The following is an 8829-nucleotide window of genomic DNA, read 5'->3' on the forward strand; positions in this document are numbered from 1 at the left end:
TCTTAATAAGAGTACCTTTCTCTGTAATTACTGTGCAAATAGTGTTGTTCCATATTGTTACATAGTAAGTAGTGTTTGTTACCCCCTTGTTCTGTGTAGTTACAGGGTAAGTTTAACTCCTGCGGGCTGTAAATTAAAGTGGCGCTTGTTACCCCCTTGTTCTGTGTAGTTACAGGGTAAGTGCAGTAAATATACAATAAAGGATCCCATTTAATTTCTGACTTTTATTTTACAAACAAATTTCAAAACAGTTTTTCATCTTAATAAAACATTGTCTTTTCTAAAGTATATTCAAACAACAAAGTAACACATTATATCCCCCTCCCCTTTATTTGCTTCTCTTGCTTTTCTTCTTCTTTCTTTTCTTGCTCTTCTTTTTCTGAACTTCCACTGGGGACTCTGAAGTTGAGGAGTTGGAGTCCCATTGGTCTTTCTGCACTGCAAAAATATGAATATATATACATGCTCTTAGCAAGCTACACCTTCAATTTTAAGTTGTCGAACAATCCTCCACTCTAAAACATTTTGTGCCACCTTATATTACTGTAGTAACTGTACATTTGAAGAAAACACAATTTGGTGAAGTTTGAGGCAGATCATGGGGGATGGGGATGGGGATGGGGGAGGGGGATGGGGATGGGGGAGGGGGATGGGGATGGGGATGGGGGAGGGGGATGGGGATGGGGGAGGGGGAGGGGGATGGGGGAGGGGGATGGGGATGGGGGGTGGCTGGGGGGGGGGTTGTGATATTTTATAGTGATAATGACTGTAGTGCAGCAGAAAATGTTTTTTAAAAAGGCATAGTTGTTCTGACAGCAACAAAAAACAAAAAAGCATGAAACACAAACCTGAGGGCTGTGGCACTACACTATATCTGTGTGCCATTGCAGATGGGACAGCAGACTTCATCTTTTCGATTTCTTTTTTCAAAAAATCACACTCATCTTTCAGCAGGGTGATCTCTGCTTTAAGAGTGATAATCTTATCTTTGAAAGAAAAAAGAAAGAAAGAAAGGTTAGACGTTTAAATCTTACTCCTGCTCTACTCCAGGGCTTATACTTGTGACCACTATCCTATTTTTTAAAACATCAAATTGAAGAACTAAACATCACTGGAGGGATTATTGGGTCAGATTGAAAACTAAAAGTCTAAAACTAAAAGTCTAAGTCGAAAACTAAAAATCCCCAAATTCCCAATCCTAAATCCTAAATGGCTAAATGATTAAATGCCCAATCCTAAATACAAAATGCCCTATCCTAAATACAAAATGCCCTATCCTAAATACCAAATGCCCAATCCTAAATACCAAATTCATTTTCGACTTAGACTTTTAGTTTTCAACTTAGACTTTTAGTTTTAATTCTGACCCAATAATCCCTCCATAGTACCTAATTTATAAACAAACTTATTGCATTACAAATTAATGTTGGAATGATAATATACATAATAAATATAAAGTTGTGGCTACATAGCATCATAGACTTCATAAAAATAAATATTGCACATCTATCCACCTTATTTATTTTTTATCCATCCACCTTATTTTCGAACGCGGAAGTAAGTGATGTGACGTATTTCCCATGACGTCCGTTTCAATATTATATTAATGGGAGTATGCCTATTTTTTACAGTCTATGGAGTATGCATAAAACATGATTTAAACAGTTATGGTAAAAATTTACTACACCTGCCATGTATGAACCAATGAGAGGATGAAATAAGTGGCCTGATATATAATAAGAAGATATAGGCCTATTTAATCATTTTGTGTTGTTGCTCGGGGGTGACGGGTATTCAATGCGCAATTATAATAGCATACCAATATCTTTACAATGGGAAAGTTTGTGCTGAAAATATTCAATTTGGAAAGATTGTGATGCTGCAATATTGTGAAAGGTAACGTTACTCCCCAATCTTACACTTAAATGCGTCGTCATGTTTTCCCGACACAGTGGTGGTCATGCTGCTCCCACTGCTCCCACACGCGACTTCAGTGGATGTGGCGTTTTCACCCACCGTCCTGTACTTCGACGGCTTCATAATCTTTCTTTTGGGCCGGTTCATCTTTGATTAAAGACGAAAAAGGAACATCTGATAATATAATATATTACCTGAAGGACGGACACTCAACTCACTATCTCTCACTCTCTTGGTATTGGCGGGTCGCAAGCAAGGTGCATACCGCCACCTACTGTTCCGGAATATGCAACCTCATGGCTTCACGTACTTATAAAAGGTAAATAAATTAATTTAATTAAAAAAAACGTTATTCTATTATATATCCTACTTGTCTGGGAATCGAGTCCAAAAATAAACAGGCTTATAGACCTTCTGCGTGTTTGCAAACAGAGATGACGTTTTTTTGTGGGCGGAGCCCAACTGGTGGCAGTGTGAAGTGTTAGCATTAAAACTGTATGGCTCCCGCCTCCCTGTGCTTAATTGCTCTCGCGGTACTTACCACGTCAAGCCTATCGATTCTCCGATTCAGAAATCAAAACACCTATCTAAAGATCGAAGTCAAACTTAACTTTGGATTCATCCATCACCATACGAAATGTTTGGGTAAAGATTTTTTTTTCTGTAAGAAATGCAGGCTACTGTAACGATTAAAAATGTAAACAATATAGCCTAATATCTATTTGTTTATTTATTCGCTAACATGTTTTGTTAACTTTTTTTTTTCATGTCCGAATCTACAGCAAACTTCCAGTCGCAAATGTTTAACTAATGTTTACCTACTGTCTAATTCTATTACATCTTTTAATTGTATTAACTTACGTATCTTTCATCTTCGGATTTTATGCCCTACTACAGCATGTAAATTACGAAATCTTCTTTAAACTCGTGGACACATTATCAGGTAAGTTTCGTTTGCTTTTCGATTCAGGTTTCATCACTAAATGAGTTTTTATGTATTTATAATTAATCCTAAAAAATACATTTGAGTAAGAAATCAATAGTTTTTTGGCAATGCTTTTAGTTGTGTGGTGTACTTCCCTGCTGGAAAAACCAGCGAGACTAGCATATGTTGTGTTAGGGGCCGATCACACCTGACGCGTTTTTTGCAGTGCGAGGCGCCTATTTTCAATTGGTTTCCTATGGCAGCGAGCGTTCTGCGCGCTGTTTATGCGCCTGCTGCGCCTCGCGTTTTACCGCCCGCTGCGCCTCGCGTTTTTGAAGTTGAAAAAAAAGCAACTCCGAGCGGAAAAAGCGCTCGACGTCATCGCGTTTTTTTCCACTGTCCAATCGAATGAAGTGAGAGGCGGGCCTTCCGTTTAAGTGATGAAAGCGACAGTTGCTTGAACGCCACGCCAGTAGAGTGCGATGATAGAGGATAAACTTGTGGTGCTCTCGCGGGTTACCAGGAGCTTAACGACTTCACGAACCGTAACTACCACAATGTTAACAGAAAGTAAATAAAGGTTATAAATGGCTGATTTGACGTTTACTTGACTGACAGGACAGCTGTATCATTAGTTGCCTAGCAACATAAAAAACGCAGCGCACTGCTCATTCTGTGTAATGTAAAGTGCTGTGCACCTCGCGTTTTCGAACCAGAAAAACGCGTCAGGTGTGATCGGCCCCTTATGGTGCTGGTTTGCTGGTGACCACCAGCTAAACCGCAATAGACCAGCATGGGAATTATGCTAGTCTATGCTGTTGTTGTTTTTTTAGCAGGGTAATGCTTCACAGACCTTAATGTAAAGGTATATTGAATTTACAAGGAGGAAAATGTCATGTGAATTCGAAATAACTTGACCGCGTATAAGCTGCTGCGATACGTCAGTGGTGCTGCCATATTAGCGGTGTAGCCTGCAAAGAAATGAGAGTAAATGGGAAAGCTGCAACTTTTTTTATAACTTTTACATCTCTCCACCGATTTCAATGATTTTTTATCTGTGTGGAGTACATAAATGTCTTAGATTTGTTTACAATTGCTTAGAATCTGTACCGTTAAAACGTAAAAAGGTATTTGTATAAGGAATTATGATTGTATACTATTAACGTTAATTTGGATAGCGGAGGCATCCATAATGTAATATAGCTTAATGTACATGATGTAAAATCAATTATTTTGGCTTGATGGTTTGTATACCCTCATACTGCACACGACGGACGCATTTTTACCTCCAGTTGCTATGAGAGTAATGGAGAAGTTTTCACTAATTGATGGCGCCGTTGACCTACGATCCAGCAGCCAACGCGCGGTCCAATTATTTCTAGTTGTATCTAAATTAATGGGTTGTGGTGTTTAATTATAAAAATGAAGTTAACCACTATTTGCCTTTGTTTGTCTTTATCTTCGACAGTCATGGGCAAGTTCATGAGAGAACTACAATACATGACATGGAAAGGGGGAAGAAAGTTGATTAAGTGGCTGCAGAAACATAGGCTGCTTGCACCAAAGATGAAGTGCCCTGTTTGTAGGACCCATATGAAAATGTCAAAAACAGGCTCTACAAAAATTGGTTATAGGTGGTAAGTGTAAATGTATCTGTGTAAATATTTTGCTTAGTTGTTAATTATTGTTAGTCCTTTTTCGTGTATGTTTTTGAATGGTTTATTCTGTGGCAAGTCTGAATTAAAGGGATAGTTCACCCAAAAATGAAAATGCTGTCATCATTTACTCTCCCTCAAGTTGTTCCAAACCTGTATGACTTACTTTCTTCTGCTGAACACAAAAGAAGATATTTTAGAGAAAGTCGGTAACCAAATGACTGAATGACCCCATTGACTTTCATAGTAGGAAAAAAATACTATGGAAGTCAATGGGGACCAGCAACTGTTTAATTACCAACCTTCTTTAAAATATCTTTTGTGTTCAGCAGAAGAAAGAAAGTCATACAGGTTTGGAACAACTTGAGGACGAGTAAATGATGACAGCGTTTTCATTTTTGGGTGAACTATCCCTTTAAGATGAAAGCCAAAATAAGCAAATCATAATAGTAACCCAGTGTTTTTGAAAAGTATACAGATCAGACATAACAAGGATGAATTGGTTACACCGGGTAAAGTATGAGCAGTGTAAAGCATGAAATAAGATAACCCAGGACCCCTTGGTTTAGAAATAACCAGGGTAAACTATCAACTATGTATGATAGCTAAGTTTGCAAAGAATATGAATTTAAAATCACATTGAGATATCTTTAATACTTCTTAAGCTACAAACACACAAACCTGGGAAAATTTCTTTGTGACACTCATACAGGAATGTGCTGTGCAGTTATTTTTTTTTAAGGGAACAAGATGCATTTCCAGTTTAAACATTTTTTGTAGACTTCACAGAGAAGATGTAGATTTTAGTTACATACTAGATAATTTACTGGATGATGTGCACATAATTTAAAACAAGGATTATTTGCATGATATTTCAAATAAACATTCTTTAATGCAATTAGTGTGTCATTTCTATTGTTGTTTCTTTTAATCATCAATAAATTTCATGTTTTAGTTGACAATTTGTTTAATCTTTCCACAGGAGATGTAGAAGAAGATGCCATAAGGAAATTTCTAAATCTATTAGGACAGGATCCATCTTCGAGGGTTCACACATGGAAATTTCAGAATGGCTCAAGATAATGCAAAAGTAAGTTTGTTTGTATAAATAATTATATATTGTGTGCAACAGTGAATATATTGAGTGTATTATCTATCATTGGTTTCTTATTTTAATTTAAGTTCGTTTCAGTTATTGTATCTCAGAAACATAAGACACACAACTAGGGGTGGCACAGTGGGTAGCACTGTTGCCTCACAGCAAGAAGATCCCTATAGGTCAGGTTGCCTTTTTGTGTGAAGTTTGCATGTTCTCCCTGTGTCAGGGTTTACTCCAGGTACTCCGGTTTTCTCACACAGTAAAAAAACATGCAGGTTAGGTAAATTAGAGATGCCCAATTGCCCCTCCCCCAACGCCATGCATCTAAGCCATAGATGCTGGAATAACGTTAAAAATAAACAAACACGAAACTACAATCACTGGATATATTGTGTAATGTAACATCATTTTATTTGTGTTTCATTATTTTTTATGGAGTGAAAGGTAAATTGCACCCAAAAAAGACAATTATGTCATTATTTACTCATCTTGTTTCAAACCTGTATACATTTCTTTATTCTTCTGAACACAAAGAAGATATTTGGAGTAATTTCAGTAACCAAACAGATCCAATCCCACATTTACAGAAATAGTAGGGAAAATAAATACTATGGGAATCAACATGAAATGAGATCTGTTTTGTTACTGACCTTCTTCAAAACATCTTCCTTTGTATTCAGCAGAATTAAGAAACTCAAGACAGGTTTAGAACCACATCAGGGTGCTGCTTATATATCTCGTATATGGTTTAACACTATTTTGAATTGTCAGTTTTGCTCAAGGTCTCAGGAAAAGACATATCGACTTGATTGAGGAAGGGGCTACTAGAAGTAGTACATCAATCACAAGAGTATATAATACTCTTCGCCAATGCTGTGTCACTGCAATTAAAAGACTTCAGAGAAGAAAGAAGATGAGGATTGGTGGAAGACATGCTTTTGTTGTCATTGACGAAAGTAAATTCCGCCACAAAAGAAAGGTACAACATTAAATGGTAAATGCTGTTGAGATTACTATAAAGATAAAAAATATTTAAGATATTCAAGTAAAAATAATAACATGGCTGTATCATTTTGATTTTACTATGTGTAGTACAACCGTGGACGCTTCGGAAGAACATGGCGAAGGAAACATTCATGGGTCTTTGGAATGCTGGAGGTGCAAGGAACATCTAGAAAACCAATATTGAAGTTGGTCAAACATCGCCGAAGAAATAATCTGCTACCCATCATACGAAAGTATGTAGTACCTGGGAGTGAAATTCTAAGTGATTGCTGGAGGGCATACAACACCTTGCCGCAGCATGGATACATACACTATCAGGTTAACCACCGACGATATAAAAATTCACCAACACAATAATTGAGTCGGAAACAAATATGAATTCAGAAAAACCACTCACTCATTAACATGAATCAAAGTAATAAACAAAAAGAAAGCAAAATAAACTCCAAGCATACCACGGTTACAAAGTCACAGTCAGTAGAAATAGTTCGTTTGAAACGATTCACTTGATGCGGTTCACCGAAACGGTTCACTTGCGATGGTTCACCCAGAATGGTTCACTTGAAGTGATTCTCAAACACAGTTCGCTCAGAGGATTCGCTGAAAGCGATTCACTTGATGCGGTTCACCGAAACGGTTCACTTGCGATGGTTCACCCAGAATGGTTCACTTGAGGCGATTCTCAAAAACAGTTCGCTCGGATGATTCGCTGGAAACGATTCACTTAGAACTATTCACCTGGCGTGAAACAAAACAAAACAGAAAACAGAACCAAAACAGAACAGCAGCTAGTAAGGCACAGCGCAAACAGGCTCCACAATGAAGCACCAGGCAGATAACTCTCGTTCAGAATGGCGATATTGTCCTTATCGCATACCTAAAAACAAAACAGAGGATGTTACACAGAGTTCTTCCCCCTCGGCTTCATGCTCTAACAGTAACTCTATACTCACAACTGAGCACGCTGTCCCGGGATCAATATGCGAGGAATAGGGCCGAATGCCTCCGACAACGCTCACTGGCGCAGACAGATCTTACACCAGCCGCGGCGCTACCATTGGGCCCAGGTGGGCCTGGGCCCACCCATTTTAGGTCCGGGCCCACCCATTTTCTACTATGGTTTTGTACATTCCTTCATTCGGATCTATTTGCGATCCATTCCATTCTAAAACAACGCAGTTTTCATTAAGATATATTATTCATTAAGATAATAATAAATGCACGCATAATTATCAGTGAACTTGATAAATGTTACAGATATGTTTTACTATGCATGCACAAACAAATGCCTTGTGTGCAAAATTCAGAATAAAATTAATGTGCAGCAATTTGTATAAATAGAGAGTCTGTAGGCCTATATGTGTTGTAGCCATTAAATAAGCTCATTTAGTTTCATATTTGTTAAAATATTATAATGTTATTTTTTCATCTAAGTTGATTATGAAAAGTGAACCGCACGAGTAAGATAGGATACGCAATATCGAGAGACATGGAGCGGGTCAGACATGATTTTGACCACTTGATTAAGTTAGAAAGCCCTTTTTTAAGTGAATTTCGTTTTGTATAAATTGTATCTTAATTTTTATATTTTATCAACCAATTGCCTGGATAAATATAGGAGACAATATAATCATAGAGGCGCCCGCGCGGTCACTTGCATTGCTCGTGAACAGGAGCGCATCTAATCCTAACTTAAAGAAACTCAGCATATACCTCACATACATGAAATATATCTTAAAGCTTGAAATGTCTTTTTAACAATTTAAAACGAAAAGAAAAAGGCTAGGCCTACTCTCTGATTATGCAATCCATGATGTGCATTTCTCTCTATAGGCGCGTTCACGGAGATGACGATCGACAACTTCATCTTTACAGCTGTTGCTGCTGTTAATAAACTAAAAATAATAGGCCTATAATTTTATTAAACAATACATTCAATTAAATTGTAATTTTATTAAAAAAAGCAAAAAAAAAAAATCCTGTTTAAGTTTTTTTTTTTTTTTTTTTCACCTGTATTACGCATTAAATTCAGGTTCAGGCTATGAGTCGCTGTCCTACGTGCCGCAGAAAAGCGCTGAAACGGAGATGAAGGGGAACCCCCCTTTTTTTTTTTTTTTTTTTTGGCTTATTTTAACCCATCCAGTTTTCTGGAGGCCCACCTACAATCAAAATCCTGGCGCCGCTAGTGTCTTACACTACAGTAACAGTGGGCATACGAATTAATCAGA

At 37.5% G+C, this 8829-nt stretch overlaps 1 long non-coding RNA gene across 1 annotated transcript; it reads left to right on the forward strand.

Moving 5' to 3' along the window:
• Positions 1 to 5484: 5484 nt before the first annotated feature.
• On the forward strand, positions 5485 to 6870 carry LOC311081364. Its single transcript, XR_014605880.1, has 3 exons — positions 5485 to 5587; positions 6368 to 6590; positions 6689 to 6870. It is a non-coding gene; the product is annotated as an uncharacterized lncRNA (long non-coding RNA).
• The last annotated feature ends 1959 nt before the right edge of the window (positions 6871 to 8829 follow it).

Source organism: Abramis brama (genome assembly GCF_963993115.1).
Source record: "Abramis brama genome assembly, chromosome: 4".
Lineage (NCBI taxonomy): Eukaryota > Metazoa > Chordata > Actinopteri > Cypriniformes > Leuciscidae > Abramis > Abramis brama.